The sequence below is a fragment of the Megachile rotundata genome, chromosome 9, assembly GCF_050947335.1.
Source record: "Megachile rotundata isolate GNS110a chromosome 9, iyMegRotu1, whole genome shotgun sequence".
In the NCBI taxonomy this organism is placed as follows: Eukaryota; Metazoa; Arthropoda; class Insecta; order Hymenoptera; family Megachilidae; genus Megachile; species Megachile rotundata.
In genome coordinates this window covers 8,272,056-8,298,115 of record NC_134991.1, presented here as the reverse complement: position 1 = coordinate 8,298,115, position 26,060 = coordinate 8,272,056, and the positions used below count along the sequence as shown (strand labels likewise).

General features: G+C 36.0%; 2 protein-coding genes across 12 annotated transcripts in view; one reads left to right on the top strand and one right to left on the bottom strand.

Annotated features, from left to right (window-relative positions):
* Window positions 1-26,060, top strand: part of KaiR1D (Kainate-type ionotropic glutamate receptor subunit 1D) — a 349,648-nt gene that overhangs the window by 209,597 nt on the left and 113,991 nt on the right. The gene's annotated exons all lie outside the window — the stretch shown is intronic.
* The window catches only part of LOC143265178 (uncharacterized), a 430,584-nt gene continuing 422,325 nt past the window's right edge, over window positions 17,802-26,060 (bottom strand). The window contains exon 4 of the transcript XR_013039373.1: window positions 17,802-18,072. The gene's annotated coding sequence lies outside the window, so the exon portion shown is untranslated. The remainder of the gene's footprint in view (window positions 18,073-26,060) is intronic.

Genomic DNA, 26,060 nt, shown 5'->3' with positions numbered 1-26,060 from the left:
TGTGCAATTGTTTTCTCTATTATTGTAAGGTTACGCATTGTTCCTACATTTGCTAACTGTATTATTGGATGCGAGCAAGCAAGCGAAAGATAAACGGATTTATCGTGATAGTTGAAGTACGCTGTTTGAAAGCACACGAATACGATAGGTGCAACGTTCCTTTGTTTTTGACTGCGCGTTTTTTCCCCACCGAACGGAAGCAAGAAATGCTTCCGGCCGTTGAAATAAATCTCTCGGCGAAACACGGATCGCCAACAGGACAAACTGGACACTGACACCGGTGGACAGCGTAACCGAAACGGGATGTTTTAAATTTGAAACTCGAGTGAAAACAACATTGGCCGAACCTAGTGGGAATAATATCGGTAGCTTGGTGTGTTAACTGTTCGGTAGCCTTCTGGTACAATAACGGTGAAAATTAATTGACTCTTTTCGATAAAACAGTGCACCTAACAAAAAATGTTCATTCCCGTTTACAATGTTTGTCGAACAGTATGTTTATTTCAATAAAACGTTGTGCAGAATCGATCACTTTTATATTAAAATAAATGTTTGTTAATATAAATGTTTGCTCTTTAATTGAATGGGAGATTGTTTTGGAAAATTGTTGATTTTAATTAATTGGACACGCAATCGAGGAAAATATATCGTGTGGGATGTTAAAGAGAGAAATAGGGACATTATTTGTGTTAAATAGGTGACTGGTCAGTATTGACGTGATTGGTCAGTATCATTCATGTACGTAGATCAGTAAATTTTAATAAAATAAAAAGTTTTAATAAAACACATTTACAGAAAAGTAAATCATGTATGAATAAAAGGTCTACAATAACTGCAGAACTCTTACCGAGCGCCATTTCAGTTCTTGCACCACCATTTTGTTTCAAATTCAAAGTTAATGAAATTTCATTTTACACGTGTATTTTATTTAACAGCTGTTGATTTTAAATAAATGAAATGTAATTACATGAAAGAAGTATGTAAAGCTTTTTGTAACTTTATAAAAATTATTTCTGAGGAGGTTAAGTTAGAGGTTAGAAGAGTTCATCTACATAGGTCTAGATAGTTTCATAAAAATGTCAGTTTTAAAGTTCAACGTTATGTTTTTCAATGTAATATTTTATGATTTAGCTATGATGTATAAAACCCAATTGAGCGAAGTAAATTGTTAATCGTAAAATATAATGAAAAGAAGTCACCAGAGAGTGTTCTGTCGAATAAGTTTCCTAAAGATTTCACGAACCGACTGATAAATTTTCTCGCCAACGACGCGTACCGAATACAAAAGAAAGACGAGAAGGGATAAGAGACACTCTGCCCTCCGTTAAATATTATTCCGCTCGATTGCGGCCGACGATCTCGCGCGTCTTTGTGCTGACTTGATTAAAAGTTCAAAAGCCAAAAGCTTTTCTCGCGCAAACAGGCGGACTCGATCGCGCGATAAAAAGTTTGACGAACGAGCAACGCGCCGGCTCGCAGTCATAGATGGCGAAATTATCGAAAGCGCGGGGACAAAGGATACGAAATCACGTCGTTAATCGGTCGTTGTGCCTTTATCCCCTATCTTCGAAATGTACTCGTTTCGATCGAACTCCACGATCGACCCTTCTCGAAACAGGACTCTTTGCACAAAAGAGCAAAGGACGGAAGCTCCGATCGGTGCCATTGTTCCACGGTTAACCGGACCCTGTCACAAAGCGTTCGTCGATTCGAGTCAGACAGGAGGAAAAAATTTCTAATCTCTTCTCGATGGACCGTCGCGAAGCAATAAATGATGATTTCCGGTCGCGTTGTTCGACTTTGAGGGACACCGATGAAAGAGCGATGGCACAAAGAGAGCTCACGAATTACTGTGTCACAGTAAGAATTTCAATTATAACCTATATACGCACACGCGCGACGAAATTGAACTTCATCCATGCGTTAGACGTCACAAGCTCCCATTTCTCGGCAACGACACTGCGAATTCCTAGAATGCCACATGTTGAAATGCTTTCGCCTGCAGCCGATAGAGAGAGCAATCCTGTTTGCCGAAACAGAACTTTAATAACTGTTTAACGAACATTCTACAATATTCTGGTCCTTCTTAGATGACACAGGAAATGGAGGTGCCATCGCTGCATATTCGAGCGTTATTATTATTTCAAAGCATGTACGAGTTCATTTATACTGTTTTAGACTATAAGGTTTACGGTGTTAGGAATATTACGAATGTAGGGATGAATAGAGGTGAGAGTATAAGTACTTCAAGATTTACAGATATAGTAGGTTTCTATAGACATACGTAGGTTTCTATGCACATCACATCTAGGGATGTGAGTACCTGAAAATGTGCAGATATAGGAATATGAAATAGCAAGTGCCCAGAAGTCTTAAGATGTACCAATCTAGGGGTATACAATATGGATGTTCATAAATTTTGAGATCTAGATATCCTCTAATGTATACCTCATATTTCTAAGTGTATATGTATACAACATGGAGATCGTGTTTTATGAAAATCTAGTAATATGAGGATCCACATACACGAGCATGTATAATATAAAAATTGATCAACACCTCTTTGATACCACATATTTTCTGAACTTCTATTATTATAAAAAGTTGAATTTTTAAAGTATAACTAAAGTATATAGTAATCTCGTATATGGAAATTTAAGTGTTCTTTTTAATCAATGCACCGTTTACGTATACGGTATATTTAATAGGTGTGGGTCACGATTGACCGGTCATTACTCCTTTTCCAGTTTACTGAACTCGGGTCATATTCGCTATATCCACTACACCGTAACGAGTTCCTTTGTGAACGTATTTGTTTCCGTACGAATACACATAGGTACTTGTATTTGGTATTGTCAGTTAGCCATCACGAAACATGAACATTCCTGAAATTCCTGCTTTTGTGCGTTACGGTAACATACAGCGTGTGGGGAATTTTCTCTACGGGCATAAAAGAATCTCTGTAATTAGAAGTATATGTACAGTAGCCAGCGACTGAATTTCATTTTAATTAAATACTGAAAATTCGTGCATCGCATTTTCCGGTTATTGATCTTTTACGGAAAATTGAAGCGGAAAAGAGGAACTTAGAGAATGCAGGAACTGTACTCAAGATAGGAGAGCAGGTTCGCTAACCGGAAGCGTAATAATTGATCAGATCCATGCGAGCTTGTGAAAAGTTTATTGCGAACGGATTGAACTACTGACGAATTTATACCCTGGACTTGCTTCATTTTTAGCCTTTTCAATTTTTAATCTGTTGTGACGTTTTGGAAAACTTTGTTAAAGTTACTACTGCAGTTTCCTAGTGTACATTAATTTTCCAAACTTTCATTTCCTAATTTCCAAATTTTAAAATATTCAGAACTTTCAAAGTTTCAAGTTTCAATATTCCGAGATTTCATACATATCAAATTTTCAAACCCTGGAACTCTCAACTCCCAACTTCTCGAACCTTACAATTTTCAATTTTTTAAACTTTTAAGCTCCTTAAGATCAAATTTTTCGAATTCGTAAATATCGAAACTCACAAGTCTTCAAATTTAAAAATTCCTAAATCCAAGCCTTCATATATCTAATTCTTCAAACATCCTAACCTAACTTGTAAAATTCTCAAATTTGCTAAACTTCTCCCAAATTTCAAAATCCTCGAATATAATCTTAACATACCAGACTTTCTCCCAAATACAAATCTGTAAGTTGCTTCAAGCGTAAATAAAGAATGAAGAACCGTCTGTCCTACTTATAGCAAACATTTTTCCACAATAAGGTCACATTTCCATGCAATTAGTGGAGGGTTACGTCTTAAAATCTCGAGTAAATGCTCGCTGGCGAGTTTGAATAGACGTTTCTCGAAAATTGTATCGCTGTAAACGGGCAATTCTGCGAGTTTCGCGAAACACAGTTCCTCAAGTCCGGAATGTCTCCCGGAAAAAAAAGAAAAGCGAATTGAAGAGTTTATTTGTAGCGGAGTCTTGGCCAGATTTTTCGCGTGCTGGTCGACGAAAAAGAGAAGTGGCTGGCAAGATTGCCGGTTCTTTCAAGTCGCCTTCAGGGAAGGTGATTCCTTTGACTGAATTTTCTCAGCCGATGCTTTCTTCCGCGCTTCCGTTGCCGTGCCATTTGTGTTCACAACGGAAATGCAAGATTCAACGGAGAAAAAGCGATTACAGCGGAGAACGAAGCGTCGATGCTAGCGCGGGAAAATGGCGGCCGTCCTGACTCGTTTCGTGCGATAGAAATTGTATGTTCATTGAATCGTGGGTCGTCAGAGTTAAAATGATCGAGGAGGACGCTCGTGAGAACGTGTAACATTGAATGCAGCCACGGACGCTTGCTTTAATTAGAAGGAACCCGGTCTTCGAGGGGTAATTTCAATCACGTTTCTTACGCTGCGCGAAGAAACGGGTTGCTTGGAGACCGTTACGTAAAATTGCTTGTACGGGGCGGACGGAGAATTGCGAGCGAATGAAAATGGAGTCGTAGGAAGACCCTCCAAGAAAGCCTTTTTGTTCCCCCATCGCCGTGTTTTTGCGAGAAATTGATTATTCCGAGTGTGACGATTCGAGGCGATGTTTCTGTTAACTGGGACGGGTTATTGAAATACGTATTAATGTTAAGTTTCTTGAATTTTACATTGAAATTAAAATATGTTTGGGTATTTCTGAAAATATTATACATGATATTCTGTTTATTAAATTTCTTCTTTCACTAAGTGAATACGATGAGCAAGTTGTTATGAACATCTTAAAATTGTCATTCTTAAATTATTATTTGAAATTCAGTTAAGATGTGATGAAAACAATACAAACTTATGCAAACTTATTGCAATATATTGGCAAATTTATTGCAATATCGATGGTAAATTTATAATGAGGTATGATATACACGATTCACCCTGAAACGAGTTAATATCATTAAAGCCCATCGAAAGAGGAATTTTGTTCTGACTTTCTACCAGAGTATTTATGGTGTTACACTTATAAAACAGCTTTTAGTTGTTTTTACTTGTAGGTATTGGTACTGTTTTTACTGGGATTCTACGGGTGCAGTGTGTACCGAGAAGTTTCACAGTGAGAAGTAGCGTTGTTTGGAAACATTCGAACAATCCTTGATACGATTTCAGCAAAATACAGAAAACGTTTACAGAAACGGTGAACCGGGTTATTCGCCGACTGTCAACACTTTTGGTATTACAGAATATTCGAAACAATATACTGTGTACTTTTTATTAAAACATACTGTCAGGTAGTAATTAATTCTTAGTAAACTATTATAGTTTTATGATACATAATGGTTTACTGTAATATTTAATAATATAATACTTTATTCTGAGTATACTTTTAGTGATTATTTATAGTTGAACTAATTTCAGTTTTTGAAGTATTTCATTAGTTAATATACTTCAGTTTTTGAAGTATTAATTATTAGCCAATTAATTGAATTATGTTGCTTTCTGTAAAATTATCTGAAAAGGTTCATTGACGAATTCAGCAAGGTAGAACGTAGCCTCACTTTACGGGGATGAAAGTCATAATTTCTGACAAGGATAAAAACTAAATAGTTTATAATAATATAGGAAGAAATGATAAAATACGTAAGGTAGAAGACAATTCACCTAGTACTACTCTTTGATATTTTGTGTAATAATTTCCATAACTCAAGAAATTATTTAAAAATTATTTACATACATACAAGAAAAGCTTAAAATTTTGTACAGCGTATACAAAATAAAATTATTGAATTAGTTAAAACAATTTCTTACTTATCCCAGTCTAAATAACTCATAATTCTTAAAAAATCTTAAGCGTATGCATAGTAAAAAATATAAAATCATTTGTCACAAACTTCTACATAAACATATAGGTGACAAGGTTACATTTTATGTTACTTTCAAAATAAGAATAATAAAGTTAATCAATTATTCAAACCTGCCTGAATAATTCATAATTCCCTAATAGTCTTAAACATGTACATAGTAAACGCCATAAGGTTGTCACTCGCAAAATGGTGAACAAGGATCCGCGTAAACATAGGCATCAATCACATAAGAGTGACAGGACAATCACTGCGTTAAACTGTCACCGTAATCGTCGACGAAGCTATACATAATCTCCGAGAAACTGGTCTTAAAATCTTGGTCAAACTTGTGTGCCTTGGACAAAGCTGTTTGCGTTTCGGACATACGGGGTTATTAGAGTCGGTTCTACACGTAATACTCGCCGATAGTCTTCCACGAGACTCGTGTACGGTTCGCAAGCAGGTTCTCGAAAGCTTATGAGCGAAGGGCGGACTCGATCTTCTTACAAAGAACGTTCGATCAGAAAAATTCCTTTGATACGAGTGGCTGTCTATCCGGCCATGATATCGAATATTACACGGCTGCATGAGCCGTGTTTATAGACGATGACCACACGGCTACCTACACTCACGTCGTTGAGACGGCCATCACGAGATTCGCGGTTCACATGCAGATCCGCCGGAAGCCAGATGGTATACTAACGAACCATTTTAAATTCTGCGGCGAAATTTCATCTGTGCGGGAATTTCTGGATGTCGTCGGGACCCGCTTTGACCTCTCCCGGATGGAATTCTGTACGGTCCCTTGGCCACGGTTCGGGATTATGGAAAACGTGGCCGTGGACGGTCGAGTTCGTCCCGATTCCCGAGCGATCTAGGATAATTGGAAATAGTTCTGCAGCATCTGACATGTTGGAAACGGGAAATGTAATCATCGGTTTGATAACGTTGCAATTTCGTTACGTACTCATGCCTCGTTAACGACACTCTTTCATCTGCTTCGTAGAGATAACGACCAACCATTGCTCACTGATAATAACGTTTATGTTCTCGCTTGGCAATAACATCGCAGACTGATTACGGATAATCATTCTAACGATACTGATTAATTGGACGATATTTGTTATCCAGTCTCGATGGACTAATATCGTTGAAGACACTCATTACTAATAATTCGAACGACGTTAATTAATTAGATATTTTCTGGCGGAAATGGGATTCACATTCTCACTGGACAGTATCGTGGAGGACAGCGATAACAATTCGGGTGATATTCGTGATATTAGTTACTGAAAATTAGATGACATGACTGGACAGCGATATAGAACACTGACTAATAATAATCGATGATATTAATTAATTAGATTAATTACATAAACTCTAGCTGTACGCCATGGACGTAGAAACCAAGATGGCGGCAACTAGCAATCGCGTGTATTTCACATTTGCTTCCATAAAAATGATAAGGAAAAGTCTACGTTACGATGCATACTCTTATCATAATACTAAATAACTACATAATAAATGATTACACATATCGTAAATAAATATGTTAAATATGATAAATAATTATGCATGCTTTTATCGTAAAGAGTGTACCTACATCGTACATACAGAAGTAAAAGCTTACGATTCGCAAGGTAAAAGAATCGACCAAGAATTAAAGCAACCAGGTGGAAGCAGAAAATCTTCTCGCAGTCTGACATTACGATAATCTGATTGTCGCACGACGTGGCTGCTAACAACGAACCGTTCGATTTGGTTCATTTCGAACGATGTATCCCGTGCAGCTCTAATGAACCGCGAGAACCGGAATTGCCACCACCGCCGTGCCAATGATTTAACGATCCTCCTTCTGACCGATAATGGACCGACCTCTTCCTCTTCTCTTCTTCCCTCTTTCCAGATACGCGATCGTTCGAATCATGCCGCTAAAATTCAATTTGTACCGTTTCGTAGTCGAGCCTTTGCTCGTTACGGTCTTCCATGTACATATATCTACTAGATATGCCACACACGAAGATAGTGTGTAGTCAGCTGCAATGAAGACTTCTTATTGCTTTAGAGGAAATAGGTATTGGGTTGTGCTATACATTTTCTGGAGAAAATTCGGTCTATCTTGAATTTGAAATTTTTGAATTTTTAGATTTTAGAGTCTTTATTTTTGAGTATTTTAATTTAGGAGGATGTCAATTTGTAAAGTTTGAAAATTCGAAATTTATATGTGTTCCTAAGTTTTTCAATTCTCGAGTTTCTGAATTCTCAAGTTACACATTCCCGAAATTTACAAATTACAAATTGTCGAATTCTCGAATTTCCAAACTCCCCAAATTCCTAGATTTCCTAATCCCCAAATTCTCAAGTTTGAAATCTCCCAAATTCTTAAATTTCCTAACCCCCAATTCTCAAGTTTGAAATTTCCCATATTCCCAAATTTTTAAGCACCAAATGTACAATCTTCCAAATTCCAAAATTCCTAAATCTCCAAATTCCGCAAATTTGAAAAACTCCTTCCTTCCCCAAATCTTCCAAATTCCCAATTATCTGAGTCCCCAAATCCCTAAAACCATAATTCTTCAAATTTCAAATCCTGCAAATCCCCACATCTCCATCTCACCAAACTCCACAAATCCCCAAATCCGTAAATTGCTAAATATCTAAATTTGAACCCTCTTTTCTTCAAATTTTTGCTCATCCGAAAACTTACACCTCCCCGAGGTTCTCTCGAAACGTTGCAGCTGCAATGATAAGAAGTTTCAGTTCGATCCAGTTACTTCTAGACGATAGGAAATGTGCCGACCACCATGTCGACGAGTATCTTCCACTTTCTTTTCATCGGTTTTCCTCGACCACGTCTTTCCTCGTTGTTAGTTTCTCTGTGTGTTTTTTTTTATTTTGTTGCTCAGGAACGCGTGCACGAGAACACGGCTACTGTCGGTCCACTTCCGAAAGTAGTTACTAATCAACGCCATTGAAGGAACCGCCAGCCAAACAGGAACCACACGTAGTAGCGGGTCGATTGAAAGCCGATTGCACCAGCTATCCTTTGGGAATGTTTGCGAGCCAGTTATTTGCCGAAGCTTATTCGACTGCCGACCATTTTGTCGGTTTCTTTCTCTCATTGGCTGGTTCGATTCGTACGGGCCAGGTATAAGGTAATTGACGTACGTACGTCGTACGGAAGAATGAACCCCCTTTATTGGATCCGGTTATGAGCTTTTCCTCGTGTTATCGACGTGTTTTCTTTGATTTGAATTCAAGATTTTAATTTGAACATTTTGTGTGTATTCGCTGGGGGAATGTGGAGGTAGACAAACTTTGTGGATTATTTCTGGGTGGTGGATTTTTTGGGGACAATTTATGTGGATATTTATGTGGATTATATGGACTGTATTTTAGGGTAGTTTGTTACAATTTTAGAGTTATAATTAAGATTAAATATAGCAATTTATAGCAATATTATTAAGGCTGCAATTAGTGTATACTGTTACCACATTAATGTAAGCATTTTAGTATAAATAAAATTATAAACAGTTTCCAAGTTTTTGTCGTTTTTATCATTTTATTCTCAAATTTTAAGAATTTTTGATTTGCAAACTATTCAATTTTTAGAGGTTAAAATTTCTCTAAATTTTCAATTTCCCTAGTACATCATGCGTCAAGTTACAGATGCCCTAAATTCTCAGTTTCTCAACTTCCCAAACCTCTAAATTCCTAAATTTCCAAATCCTCAAATTCCAAAATATTTAAGTCCGAATTTTCAAATTATACAAACCCTCCACGCTAAAAATTCCTAAGTTCTCAAATCACAGATTCTAAAATTTGCGACGAATATTATCACGAAATATTGTATGCTTCGGATCGATCGTTGCCGGCAATCATCGCTCAGTGTCAGTCGACAAGTAGTATGAGTATGTTATATGGTCAGACATAAGTGGAGCATATTCGAACAGCTTCATTCAAGATGTTTAACACGTTCACATGTACAGTACTCTAGTACTCTATCAGATGATGTGTGATCAAAGATATTAAGTTATTGTTGATTTTACTGTTTTAGGATCAAGCTTTCTAGTTACTCATTCTGACTAGTTTTTGCAACTTCATTTTATAAGATTGGCTGAAATTAAAATATATTATTACGAAGATAGTTAGTTCATGTTTCAACCTTTAATCATGTATTTTGTTATTTATGTAAACTAAATACACAGTAACTCTGTGTTAAATGTCGGTGGATCTCAATGTGGCGTTAACACTTTAATGGTCGCTCACACATGTGTGTGACGATTGATGAACATAGGTGGTTGCTTTAATAATTATCACACAAAGAAAAATATAAAATGTGTCATAATTATTGTTGTTTTCGTCTGTTTTATGTGTATATTCACACACGTTAAATTATTTGGTGAATATACATAAAGTTTTTTTAAATTAATTCTTCAAAAATATTGCCGACCACTGGCGACATTTGACTGCGGCTATTAAAGTTTTAATATGACACTGCAAATAAAATTACTTTTAATACAAAGTTACTGTTGACATAATAATTTAAATTATTACAATATAACAATTTTAATACCATTCAGACCTACTCCATTAATGACGCATTTTACACAGCTCTCGAATGAACTGTGCTTCAGCAGATAATTGTACGATAAATTCTAACGCGCTCTCGAATTTAATGGCAGAAAACAAAATAACAGAGTATAAACCATATAGCGATTGTTTCACTGATTTCCTCGTACATTTTAACATACTTTATCGTCCTTTTCTGTTCACGATTCCCACGGTCGCGCCTCGATGCATGCCAGATTTACAGGAACGACGTTCCACCAGGTAGCTAGGCGAATGCATTATTTACGGATTGCATTGGCTGGAAGAATCGCAATTGTGTTACGAACGGAATTAAACGCTGCCATTCTTCCGTCGATTTTATTCGGGGTCGTGCGAAAGAAGTGTCGGAAAGAGGATCGCGGAGGAAAAGAAACGCGGTCGAAATTCTGAATCGATCAATGGAAGGAAAATGCAGAGTGCATTTTTTCCCGTGGCGGTATTAGAGACTGGATGAAAGGACTTTACTTGGAAGGCATTGTTTCAGAATACGACCTTTGCATCTGACGCCTCTGTAAAGGATTTGATTTACGCCGAATAACTTCTGAACCACGTACAATTTCGTCGATAAATTCCAATTAATGCGATAAACTCCGAGAACCGAATCGATTCTACTTTATCTTGGAAAATAAATTAACCGCCTAATGCGATATAAATCTACACCATGCAATACGTTAGACACTTTTACCAGCTATCGAATAATTTCTAATATTTTTGTACAAATGGGTTATACCTAATTTATCGTTTAACGACTGTAGATTTTTATCTTTTATTTGTGGCATAGGAAACAATTTTTGAGGTGATGTTTAGAATACGATTTTTGTAATTCTAGTTTCTATCATTTTACAATGATCACACATTTGACGGTGGTCCGTCATATTTAGCGATGGTTCCCAGTTTAACGGTGATCCGCCATTTTACGACGATCCCACAATTGACGGCGGTCTGTCATATTTAGTGATGGTCCTCAATTTAATGGTGATCCGCCATTTTACCATGATCCCACATTTGACGGTGGTCCACCATATTTAGCGATGGCCTTCAGTTTAACCGTAGTCCGCCATTTTACGACGATCCCACAATTGCCGGCGGTCCGACATATTTAGCGATGGTCCTCCATTTAATGTTGATCCGCCATATTACAATGATCCCACATTTGACGGTAGTTCGCCATATTTATCAATGATTTCCAGAGTAACCGTAGTCCGCCATTTTATGACGATCACACATTTGACGGCGATCCGCCATATTTAGTGATGGTCCTCCATTTAATGTTGATCCGCCATTTTATAATGATCCCACATTTGACGGTGGTTCGCCATATTTAGCAATGTTTCCCAGTGTAACGATGGTACTCCTTTTTCCGGTACTCCTCCCTTTAACAGTGATTCCCCATATCTAGCGATAGTCCCCTATTTTCTAGTGATACTTTATTTAACAATAATACCCAAGTTTCATCACAACGAAAGAAAGTTTCATCGCAACGTCCTACAAAGAAATATCAGTGAAAGTAATATTAGTAAATAAAAAAAGTAATGTCAGTGAAGTAGCGATTAGGACATAGCTTACAGTGTCCCAGTTGACGTGGACACAATTCTAATCGACAACCACTAGCGTCAGTAACTTGCCATTTCCGGAAACATTCGAGAAACTCAGGCACGTGAGCCCGCACAGGAAGAGACGATAAGGGCCTTGAACTTTCGTCGGCGTTCTGTCTAACAACTTCAACGTGCTATGCTGACGAACTTTGTTTGTTCGGGGAACTTCGATTTAAGCATACAGACGCTAACGAATTTGCCTTTGACCCGGCCGAAACATATTAGCGAACCTTGATTTTGTAATTAACTGGTAGAGAGGATTTCGCTACGACTTCGGCAATATTATTTCTACTAGAATGTAAAATACACTTCCTTATTGGGAAAACTTTGACAGACTGCGAGATTTCTAAGATATTGCTACACGATAATATATTTTATCGTTGTTTTCATTTTCTTTAAATAGATGATGCATTCAAGTTTCTAGTTTTGCGTCGCTGATAAATTTATTGTAGGTATGAAGTCTTTAAATACGAACAAATTTAGGAAGATGTCAAATTTGTTTTGTGTCAGAAAAACATTGTTCAGAAAGATATTTGAAATATTAATGAAATTGGTATTAAAATAAAATGAAAATTTAGCACTAAAACTACCGACATGAAATGCTCACTTATCGAAGAATGAAAAATTAAATGGAAAGGGAAATAAATAAATACTAAAATATCAAGTAACATGGAGAACTAGTTTTTACCTCAACAAACTATGACAGACATTTCCATAAAATTACGACAACAAAATTTTGTAATATAAAATGAGAAATCTGGAATCAGCCATTTTGACTGGTTGGTAGTTCAAGTTTTAAAGTGGACATACGAAATTATTTCGACGAAAACTTACCACGTTTCAAATATTGAATAAGAAACTTTCATGTTTTGTATAATACGTAATTACAAATATTAGGACATAACTACATTATAGATTAACAAAAAAATATAATGAAATCACTAAAATTGATGAAAATAGAACGAAATGTTACCGAGTCTAAATATACGAAGTATGGAGATGAAGAGTGAACTGTACGCGGTTCGCACAGACGTCAAGGAAAAATTACATCGCGTTAATCTCGATATTACAAAACAGTGTTCCCAGACAGTACATCAAAATTCAAGTTTCACATGGTTCCATACGTGTACAGAAAAGAACGGAGCATGTTCTCGTTGAAATTCAAAGATCGCGGAACGAAAGTTCAAATGCAGTCAGTAGAACGTGCTTCGAGGACCCCATAGTACTCCGTATTTCTCAGGACAATTTTCCCCTCCTCCGTTCGTAAACGACAACCTCCCTTAATAACGTTTAAAGTAACTTGAATTTCTATCTGGAATGAATACAGATCGTATGGTTTTAATAATACATTCAATGCTTCATGCTTCATGTTCGAGAAAATGGTTACTGAAAATTAGGATTTCGTTGGACATTAGGTAATTTGAGAATTTGTAAGTTTGGAGAGTTTTGGAAATTTTGGGAATTGGGAGATTTGAAAAATTGTATGGGGAATAATGGAAATGGCAAATTTGGGATGTGGGGAATTTGGGTAATAGGGAATTGGTGTGTAGGAAATTTTGGGAGTAGGGAATTTGGGAAATTGGAAATTTGAGAAATTGAAAATTTAGGAAATTGGAAATTTGGGGAATTGGAAATTTGGGGAATTGGAAATTTGGGAAATTGGAAATTTGGGAAATAGGAAATTTGAGAAATGAGAAATTTAGGAAATTGGAAATTTGGGAAATCAGAAATTTGGGAAATTGGAAATTTGAGTAATAAGGGATTTGGGGAATAGGGAGTTTGGGGAATTGGAAATTTGGGGTATAAGGAATTTGGAATATAGGGAATTCGGGGTATAGGAAATTTGTGATATAGGGAATTTTGTGAATATTTCCAATTTCCCAATTTCTGAAAACCCCATTTTCTATTTGCCCCATTTCCCAATTTCCTAAATTTCCAATGCCCAATTTCCCACTTCGGTAATTCGGAATTATCCAATTTCCCCACTCCTCATTTCCTCATTTGAAATTACAAATGTGAAGAAATAAAAATATTACTATCTAATCCTCTCGCTGTGACATGTATTCCAAAACAAGCACCCTCTGTTCCTCCAATATTTGACTAAACTACAAAACAGTAGAAGCGAACGCTTCGAACTCAGTCGCTATAAAATCCATTAGCATTGTAGCATCATCACTTTCCCCAATATGATTTCGAAACATCATGAACATATTAAGTTCCGTCATCGGGGACATATTCGCGAGTAAGAAGCCAAGGTAAATCGCGTTGAAGACGCTCGAACTCGCTCGACAATTGCATCACGAGGCAAACGACGCGGCACTAAAGCAATAAACGTACGCCCCGGCCATGTACCGGAAACGAACAATGCAAGAAATAATATTGCATGCGGCTGAAGCGACAACGGAGCTGGTTTACGAGGCGAAATTGCAGACGACAGGATAATGAACCGAACACCGTGTGTTCGGGAACGTCGCGTTAACTTTGCATCGAGATACATCCACTTTCTACGACAGCAGCCACCGCCATCCTTCGCTCACCCTCCGTCACCCTTCGCGTGTTACATTATTCGAGGATGCGCGTTTCCATCTACCCGGCTTTCATTCGACACGTACCGTGGGCCTCGAATTCGTTTTCAACTTTCGTGCTGGAATTTCAATTGCACCGACTACGCGTAGCACGCTAATAACCCATTTAGTCGCTCGCGAAATTAGTTATTTCAATTAGCTGATTTTATTGCACGGGGGTGAACGTGCTTTCTAAGATACAGGATTATGATACGTTTGCATTCCTGTTGTTAGACAAAGGTACAACCAGCTGTAGGTTGATTTGATTATATTGTTAGGGCTGGTGATCTCGGTGAGCATTTAATGCAAGGATTATGATCGTTTTCACGTTATGTATTTTTCTAAATTTACGTAGTTTTCGATTTTCGTATTTTCTTATTGGGTGAGTTTGAAATTTACGAACTAACGAATCTATAAATTGCCAACTTTTTCTACGAACGTATCTTCTTCCTATGTCGTAAATTCTCTATACTTCAAATTCCCTGTTTCCTATGTCACAAAAATTGCACCCTTTCCAAATTTTTGTGAAACGTAAAAACTCGTCGAAGGGACTCGAACAGTCAAATAAAGAGTTCTCTGAATGAATCATTTCAACATGTATAATCTATCAACATAAGCTATCATATCATATCATAATAATCATGTATCAAAGCACTTTTTCGATCAAGCATAATAAAGATACGTATAGAACGTAGATAATAAAGTGTATATAATAAATTTCATGTATCAAATTTCAGGTATTAAGTTGCATGTATCAAGTTTCTTATATCAAGTTTCATGTATTAAGTTTCATGTATCAAGATTCATGTATCAAGTTTCATGTATCAAGCTCCATGTATCAATATTCATGTATCAATATTCATGTATCAAGTTTCATGTAACAAGTTTCATGTAACAAGTTTCATGTATCAAGTTTCATGTATCAAGTTTCATGTATCAAGATTCATGTATCAAGTTTCATGTATCAAGTTTCATATATCAAGCTCCATGTATCAAGATTCATGTATCAAGTTTCATGTATCAAGTTTCATGTATCAAGCTCCATGTATCAAGATTCATGTATCAAGATTCATGTATCAAGTTTCATGTATCAAATTTCATGTATCAAGTTTCATGTATCAAGTTTCATGTATCAAGTTTCATGTATCAAGTTCCATGTATCAAGTTTCATGTATCTAATTTCATATATTAAATTTTATTTACGAGTGTAAATCGATGTTACTTTGTTAAACGTTCATCTGTGGCAAACAATAGTAATCATCGGGGTCAATGATATGTGCATCGAGAAATCGTGAGACGAATAAAGGGCCCGCGAATACAGGCTAGTGCCCACGAACAGGGGAATCATACGAGCTGCAAACAAACGAGCGCTTTCTTTTTGTGAGCCCTCGTTGCGAGCACGATGCCAAGGGTTCGTTAGCAGAGAAACACGACGATGCTGTTACATACGGTTTATGCATGAGTGTAAGAGCAGAATGCATGTTAAGTTAGTGGCTCGTTTTGAAAACAACGCGTTGCTGACGAGCGTCCGAGAAATCAGACCTTTAATACAATGGAGACTTCAGACGATTCACTTGTGTTTTTAATATTTTGGAATTTATACGATTATTTTGTGTTATGTTGTTAATATTTTGTTGTCGTTGATGGTTCTGTACTTTCTTCAATTTCTGAAATTCAAGATTTATGTATTTAGAGGTTAGGTGAGTTCGAAATTTATGTAGTAAGGTTTCGAAGTTACAAAGTTACAGAGATGTAAATTTACGAATTTACGAATTTACGATTTTACAAATTTCTTTTCTATGATTTTTAAGTTTCGAAGGTACTCAATTCTAAGATAATCAAATTTCCAAGGCCCAAGTTTGCAAATCTGAAACTTTCAAATTTTCAAATCTCCTAATTGCCAGGACATCAAATTCTGAAATCCTGAAATTTTCAAATCACCAAATTTTCAGTTCCCTAATTTCCAATACCCTTAATTACTAAAACCTTATGGAGAGATTGGAAATTGGAGAAATAGGGAATAGGGAGATTGTGAATTTGGGAAATTAAGAAATTGGACAATGGACAATTTTGGAAATTGGAAAATTGGGCAAGTGGGAAATTGGAAAATTGGAAAATTTCCCAAGCAAATTGCGAAAATTCCTAAACCCTGAAGTTTCCAAATCGTCAAATTTAAAATTGGCAAAATTCCAAGTCCCAAACACCCAAAATTTCAATTCCCAAATTTGCAAATCCCAAATTTTCCAACCTCCATCTACCAAAAATCTCAAATTACCAAACACCGCCATCCAAAGCCTGAAATTTTCAATTCCCCAAATTTTCAACTCGCAAACGCCCACATCCATAAATTTCCAACATCCGTCAATTTCTCCCTCCATCTCTTATTCACGTAACCCTGTTTTCATACCGAGACGTATATCCACATTAACGAGAAGAAGCAACCTTTCTTAAAAGAAACTCTTTTACGTAAATGCGTTGTTAATTAAAGTAGCCCGCTTTCTTTTCCGTAAGATTTTTAACTAGCATGTTTACCGAGACAAGTAGTTCAACCTAGAACGAGGATAAAACTGCTTCGTTCCGTTGAAAGGTAAAAACATTGTATTGCAAAGTACTTGGAAAGTTTAAGCTGTTTTAGTTCTGTTTTTATCATAAGTTTGTCATTTACCGCATCAGCGATACAGCAGAATACGTATTATGATAATTATCTTTCAGTATTAAAAGCCAGAAACTCTCTTCCTTAGATTGTCAGCTAATTATATTTCCAAGATTATTTTTTTACTTTCCACTTAGCTCCACTTTGACTTCCAATTTTATGGTGTGTTTACTTGCAAAGAAAATGTACAGGCTATTTCATACAACTGTTATCGTTCTATTATATTATTATTTAAAGTAGGAAAGAAATGTTACAAGTTTTTTTATTTTCATAATTTAGTCTTCCCTCTAACATCTTACGAAAATATCTTCATATAAAGTAAATTCTATAGTAAAAAATTGTCGAAAAATTATAAACCGTTTGTCAACGATGACGTTCGTGAAAAAAGTGAAAGATCTACCGTACTCAACCCATGAGTTGGCGCATGAATACAGATGTTTGGAGTTACTGCTCGAATTGGTCAGACTAGATAAATAAATGCCAGATACACGTCTAACTCCAAAATATAATTCTACAATAATTTAAAAATTCCATAATAAGTTAAAAGAGTTCTATAATAAATTACACAATAAAGCATCACTATTCTTCAAGCAAACGGTTCATACAATTTCCCATTTCTCCCACGTAGCAAAACAAAAATTCGTACGAGATTTCACCATCCTTACACGTTCATAACGTAGCAACAAGAAATTGCATTCAACCGGTTAACTTATACTGGTGCGGCAGCATGCATTTCAGCGGTTGTAGTAGAATTTACATTCTTCTTTCTTCTTTTTTTATATCAGTGCTCACAATTCGTCCAGTTATTGCGGGTCACCGGCACCGTTTCTTCGACGATGACGCGCGTTTCCTGAAAATACAGGGTACACTTTCATCATGTTGCGTCACAAATACGCGGCAGAAATTACAGGAAGCTGGAAGAAAAAAAGAAATCGCGTCGAATAACCGAGAGGAGAAAGATTGACGGGAGTTTCATTATGAAAAGTCGCGTCGGGTCGGCGCTGGTTTCGAAAGATAAAAGCATATGCATTTTCACGAGATACTTGGAAGTATATGTACTTATGTACATAGGTACATTGGAGAACATCGTAGGCTTCTCTAGGGAAAATGGGACTGTGGGGAAATGAGAATTTTCTGTTGGTTCAGGTTTCAGTGGTGCGGCTTCGAATTTACTCACCTTGGAAATTTGGGAATTTAGGAAATTGGCGATTTGGGAATTTGGGAAATGGTAAAGTGGGAAATAGGAAATTGACGATTTGGGAATTTAGGAAATTGGGAAATTAAGAAGTGAGTAATGGGGAAATGGACAATAGGAAATAGGAATTTGGGAAATTGGAAAATTGAAAAATTGAAAAATTGAAGGATTGAAGAGTTGAAGGATTGAGGAATTGAAGAAATGAATAATTGAATAATTGAAAAATTGAAAAATGGAAGAATTAAAGAATTGAAGAATTGAAGAATTGAAGAAGGGAAGAATTGAAGAATTGAACAACTGAACAACTGAACAATTGAAAAATTGGAAAATTGAAAAGTTAAAAAGTTGAAAAGTTGAAAAGTTGCAAAATTGAAAAATTGAAAGATTGAAAAATTGAAAAGTTGAAAAATTGAAAAATTGAAAAATTGAAAAGTTGAAAAGTTGAAAAGTTGAAAAGTTGAAAAATTGAAAACTTAAAGATGGAAAAATTGAACAATTGAACAATTGAACAATTGAAAAATTGAAAAATTGAAAAATTGAAAAATTGAAAAATTGAAATATTGAAAAATTGAAAAGTTGAAAAATTGAAAAATTGAACAATTGGAGAATTGGGAATGAAGCAATTTTTTTACCTGAAATTTGAAAGTTACTAAATTTCAAAATTTCTTAAATTAACATCTGAAAACTAACAACTACAGAAATACGCAAATTTGAAAGTTTAATAACTAACAAACTCACAAATTCCAGTATTATTTATCTCTCAATCTTCGCAAAGCTTATCGAAACACATGAATGACACAAATTCCTCAAAATACAGTGACCCCAATTCTTTTTGTCAGAAATGCCTATGAGTACTAGTAATAGCAGTGGAAAAGACGCTGATTCAATGTCTGTTGCTGGACTACCACGTGTCTACCGTAGTTAGGTTAGGTCAGTGAATGGAGTGCGAGCGAAAGATGAGAATGCACGAGTAGGATAAACACAGTGACGCATGCAAAATTATGGCTCACTTTAAACCGCGATATCTCGAGAACCACTGGCCGTCGCTAAGTGAAAATGAAATGTGTTTTAAAGGGGAAGATTTCTTGCCTCTAATGCTAATAACAGTATACGAGATAATTACCCTCTACATAAATGAACAAACGCTATTTTCATTTTTCATCTCACGTTATTTTTCTTTGCACTGTTTCTTTCAGAAAATTTGAAGTTATTGTTGTTTGAATTTTCCTGGCTTAAGAATTTGAAAATTTAACGTTTGGAAATTTGGGAAATAGAGAGTTTAATGATTTAGAATTTTGTGGCTTAAAAAGTTAAGAATTTGAGAATTTAAAAATTTCCAGCTTCTTAATTTTCCAATTTCTATATTTTCAATTTCTCAATTTCTCAATTTGCCAATTCTCCACTTTTTCAATTTCCCAATTTCTCAATTTCCTAATTTCCCAAATTCCCAAATTCCCAAATTCCCAATTTCCCAATTTTCTAATTTCGCAGTTTTGGAGTTTCCAACTTTTTAATTTTGTAATTTCCTAATTTCCCAAATTCCCAAATTCCCAAATTCCCAGATTCCCAAATTCCCAAATTCCCAATTTCCCAATTTCCCAATTTCCAAGTTTCCCAATTTTCTAATTTCCCACTTTTGGAGTTTCCAATTTCCCACTTTCCTAATTTCCCAATTTTCTAAATTCCCAATTTCGCTGTTGCCTAATTTCCCAATTCCTTAATTTCCCAGTTTCCCAATTTCCCAATTTCCCAATTTCCCAATTTCCCAACTTCCCAATTTTCTAAATTTGTAATTTCCAAGTTTCCAATTTCCTTATTCCCCATTTCCCAATTTCCCAATTTCTCAAAACCTCAAATTCCCAAATCTATAAATTCCCAATTTCCTCAAATTCCAAAATTTCCAATTTCCCAATATGACGTTTGTCAATCTGTAAATTTGAGAATTAAGAAACCTCTGAACTTGACATCTAAAAATCGATTTTCTGCGTTTCCACATAAATCATACCTCGACTTAAACTATTTTCAAGTACACATTCCCAGCCCATCGGCAAAAAATCTATGTGCAGTTACCTCCAAATAAAAAAGTCGTCACGAATCAAAGCATGCACCGGTGATATTGTCAGAGTCCCGTGCGTTGACTCTCAATGTAAAAGTCCCCCTGTTCATGAGTACCGCGATACGATCAGTCGGGTAATTTGTAAAATAGAAGGTCGAAGCGTGCTGCTACCAGCTCGGACATTACGTATTCTCCGTGTTGCCCGTGGGCGTGCAAGGGAAGCCCGCGGACTTCGCAGACGATGTAAATTGCGTGGAAATATTTCACTGGCACTCCGGCGACGAAGCCGCAGGGCTGCCTTTATCACGGTATCGGTGAAATTCAAGTCCAGGGCCGTCGCAACGCAGAAACGAAATTTATCATCGCTATTACGTTACCATTTCAGGCACGTTTGTGACCGGCTACCTTATACTTTGATATATGTACTCACCTCGCTGATACATTTCTCCCTATTCTTCCCATATTTCTCTTTGATCAAAGTTTTCTCAGTTTTTTTTTCGATTGTAAATCGGACGTTTGTAAGTGATACTTTGTGTCAACTCTTCCGCTTGCGATAAATTATTGCTACTTGTGGAAAATTATATTTTTGGATTTAGAAAATTATTTTTGTTTTGGGAGAATTATTTCTTTTGTATTCAGAGAGTTACTTTTTGTATTCGAATTTACTTTTTGTAAATTATTGTTTTTTTTTTTAGAATTATTGCTGTATTTGGATCATTATTGTAGTCATGTATGGTTGTCATAATTTTTGTAGCAATTTTTAGAATGCTCAAAAATGTTCGTATATTATTACATTTTATATGATCAGTCTGTTAACGTTTTTTTTTAATACGAAACAATTTCTTAGTAGAAAACATTACCTCAATAAAAAAAACATTTTCTTAATGCGAAAGGTAGAGTGCACTTTTATTTCTTTATAAAACGTAATTCAACGATGAATCTTCTACCGCAATCATGGTAACTTCTGTAAGATTACTAGTCAAATCAAAGACGCTCATCCAAATGACCCCGTTTGCGAACTCATTAATCTTTTAACGAATACGCTAATTTCTGGTGGAAATTAATCGAAACTGCAGTCGTTGAATTATTTTCGAAAGAACGAGTGGGAAAATATAGAAACGGAATGAGTGTTACAGGGATTACCGAGATTGCGGGTCGGAAGGATTATTCAGATTACCCTGGTGAAATATTCGAAAGACTCACATCCCGACCGCGACTTAAATTTATGCACCTAACAATTAACCTAAGCTTCGCGTGCAGCGATGAGACTGACACGTCAAATGGATTACTTTGCGATAAGTCTTCAAGACGTACGACCCTCTTATCGTATCCACGGATAATCGGATTTTCGAAAAATTTCATCCGCTTTAAATTTGTACCGGTTAGACGTTTCTAAAATCGTGCGGAATAAATTACGAACGTCGACTTACGTTCAGATGAGAATCTCGTGAAATTATAATTTGATGAAACATCCGCGAGATAAACGTTACGTCTCGGAATATATTATACTCATTAAAATTTTAATCGAAATCATTTTATGTACGATAAATTATGATAAAGCGGACTCAAACATTTATTCAAACATGTTTATTTGAAGCTTAATATTTTTCAAGAATAATCAAATAATGCTTATGCATATATGATCGAAGACTAGAAATCAAACATATGTGACTATGTCTATATGTGACATATTAGACTATATGACATATGTGACTACATGACATATATGACATATATGGCATATGTGACATATGTGACATATGTGACATATGTGACATATGTGACTACATGACATATGTGACTACATGACATATTAGACTATATGACATATGTGACTATATGACATATATGACATATGTGACATATGTGACTTATGTGACATATATAAGATATATGACATACGACATATGTGACTATATAACATATGTGCCTCTATGACATATGTGACTATATAACATATGTGCCTCTATGACATATGTGACTATATAACATCTGTGCCTATATGACATATGTGACTATATGAGATATGTCTATGTTTACGTGTAACATAATCATATATGTCTGACTTGATATAAATGGAATAAATCATTACATTGAGTCGCGTGAGTCACCTTCCAAGTGCCAGTAAAAAAAGAACGAAAGGTTTAAAAATCCATCGTAATTTTGATCGAAGTTCAAATCGAAAGCGCTATTTTTAGCTGCTTATGTGTCGTCAAGCAGCATCCGATTTCCGACTGCAATTCCGCCATTAGACTTGCATGAGGCCGCCACCATCGATAATGGTTGTACCGGTAGCGTTTAAGGCGGGAAGAGGTAAATTAGCCAGATCGGTCTCGACGTCGGTCTACTAAGTAACTAGCGGAAATATAATGTTGCGAGCATAATAAGTGCGCCACGATTTGCACATACCCAGCGATTTACGCGCCAACACGAAACGTAAGAGCGAAACTGCATCGTGCACAAAATACCCGTCACGGCGCAGTTGTGGTTAGACTCACTGTGTATTTTCTGCGATTATGGAAGACGCACGATATGCACGTCCTTGAACAATCCCTGTGTTCACCGATTTATCCTTCGTCCTCTTTACGTTTCTAGTCTGTTTTTTTCTCGTTCGAACCGGATGAGATTCGCTATACGCCACCGTGAACCTGCCACGAAGCCAGTCCTATTTGCATACGTTTACAAAGGACGCGATGGTCTCGTTTGTCATTCGGTATCGCGAATTCTGTGCACCACCAACGATTTCCCTTTTCTACTCGATACTAACCACGTTCTACGAAATTTAGCAGAGCTCTGGTTTCGGCGAAACACGTGCTTTTACAGAAGTACGTTTGATTTACGTTGGGCAACTCGTATCGTTGGTTGGGGACGTGTTTATTTTTTGTGTAGGTGGTTTATGTTGAGAGGTTCTTTGGATTTGGGGATGTAGTTAGGGGAATATTTAATTTTGGGATTTGGGGACATGGATATTTAGAGATGTGGAGATTGTTGAGTTTAGGAATTTGGGGAGCTAAATACTTAGATATGTTAATTTTAGAATTTGCCATAGGCGCTTAGGAATATGGGAATTCTTCAGTTCGGGGATTTGGGGATATGGATATTTAAGTTTTTGGAAATTTTACCATTTGAACTTTTAGGAAGGAATTAGAAGAGTTGGATCTAGGATTACGAGAATTTGGGGATATGGGGGAGTTTGTGAACTTGGGAATTCAAAAAATTTTTCATTTGGAGGTTGAGAAATTTCAAAATTTGCAGATTTGAGTATTTCAGAATTTTGAGATTTGGAAATTTAGGAGATGGAGAATCAGTGAATTTGGGAGTTTAGGGATTCAAAAATTTGGAAACTTGGAAATTAAAGAATTTAAGAAGTTGATGATTTGGGGGATTTGTTAAACTCAGAAATTAAGAATTTGGTGACATACAATTTTGAAAACTTGATAATTTGATAATTTCAAAATTTAGGACATGACAACTTCTAAACCTAGGTAATTGGAAAGTAACAAACTTGAAACAAAAAGAAAAGTCGTGACAAGAATTATAATAATCGAAAACATATCTTATCAAAAATAAAACTCAACGGAGATTAAATTTCCCCTAGATTATTCATCAAAGTTCTTCGTAAAGCCTCATGAAATCCTCTTATTGACGAAACATCAGTAATACCAATTTATTGAATACGAATATTCCACGATAAATGACAACATCGACTTTAATATTTAATTCATTTCATAAACCTCTGCGAGTATATTGATATCACTCGAATGCAAATGGTATTGAATTAATTTATTTGCCGGTTATTACTTCCGAAATAGTAATAATTAAAATAAACGAACGAAATGGAGACCAGGGAATTCAATATTCGTTGCATTCAGTAGCCCGTTCAATCAACGGTGGGATTTATAATTTATCCCCTTCGCTTCTCTCGGTTTTCTGACAATACGCAGCATGATCAAAATTCTGATAACTATGAAACATTATACTAATCTCCCGTTGTAACATTATTACGTCACTTTGTTCTCCCGCTATCGATTTTTGTATTCGATGTACCGCTCGATTTTTACATTGTTCAAATGTTCATTTACTTTCATTACAGGTTTAATCTGATTTCGTATAAATAATTTATACTTTTATATAATACAGATAATTTTCAAGACCCTTTATGCAGTTTTAATAATTTTATTTATTGAATGAAAGTGGATAAATATGAGTATGATAAATATTATAATAACTGTTCTATTATAATATCAATTTCTATTTATTTATCTATAAAATCTGGAAAACTTGTGTTAACACTTTAATGGCCGCCAAGCGTCGCCAGGGGCGAGCAATATTTTTGAAGAATTAGTTTTAGAAAACTGTGTGAACATAAAACAAATGAAAACAACAACAATTATATACAACAACATAAAACATATGAAAATAACAAATTTAATATTTTCCTCTATGTGATAATTATTAAAGCAACCAGTTAATCAACCACACACATGAGCGGCCATTAAAGTGTTAATACATGAATCAGTTTCATGACCCAAAATATTCGACAACAAAGAGGAGCTTGAAAGCTTTCTAATAAAAAAGAAGAAACGAGACCACAGATTATACACTCGATCTTAGAAAATCAGGCGAGCATGGTTCGAGAGTCTTTACACATTTTTCCTGGAAAACGGGGTCACTCGTTTCATTGTCAAACAAGCCAGAAACCATGAAGAGATTGATGCAGCACGATGCATGGTATTAGCGATCAATGGGATAGTAAACAAGGCAACGTCGATTTATCGACGATACTAACCTTCTAGTGCTTCGTCCGTGCAACACGCTAAAGGAAAATCTGGAAATGAGCTTGCGCCCGGTTTTCGCATAAAAGGAAGAGAAATATCGCGGGGAGAGAAAGAGGTTACGAAGAAAGTTACTCGCTGGAAAATATACAGCGGCGCTTTTAGGAAGTTGGGATTATCGGGCAAGCGGCTTCGAAATGCGAGTTACTTCCAAGGCTGATCCTCGTGAAAACTCAGCCGCGAAGTTGCCCCTTGAATCAGCCAATGGGAGAGGCTATAGTTACTCGGTAAAAGGTTAGGGTATAGAAAAGGTATGTCGGGGGTTGAACATATCCTGCTCTCGGTTATGCGATCACAACTTTTGTGATATTAACGTGGAGGACTAATTTAGGTTCTTGAATGCATCGCGAGATATTTATTTCTATACAATTTCTCAATTTCTCATTTTTTAAATTTCTCAATATCTCAGTTACCCAATTTCCCACTTTCCCACTTCCTCAATTTCCCAATTTCCAAGTTTTCCAGTTTCCCAGTTTCCCACTTTCGCAGTTTTCCAATTTCCAAATTTTCCAATTTCCCAGTTTCCCAATTTCTAAATTTCCAAATTTTCCAATTTTCCAATTTCTAAGTTTCCAATTCCCCAGTTCCCCAATTCCCCAATTCCTCAATTTCCCAATGTCCCAATTTCCAAGTTTTCAAGTTTCCCAATTTTCCAATATCCCCATTTCCAAGTTTCCAATTTCCCAATTTCCAAGTTTCCAATTTCCCAATTTCCCAATTTCCTAATTTTCTAACTTCCAATCTTCCTATTC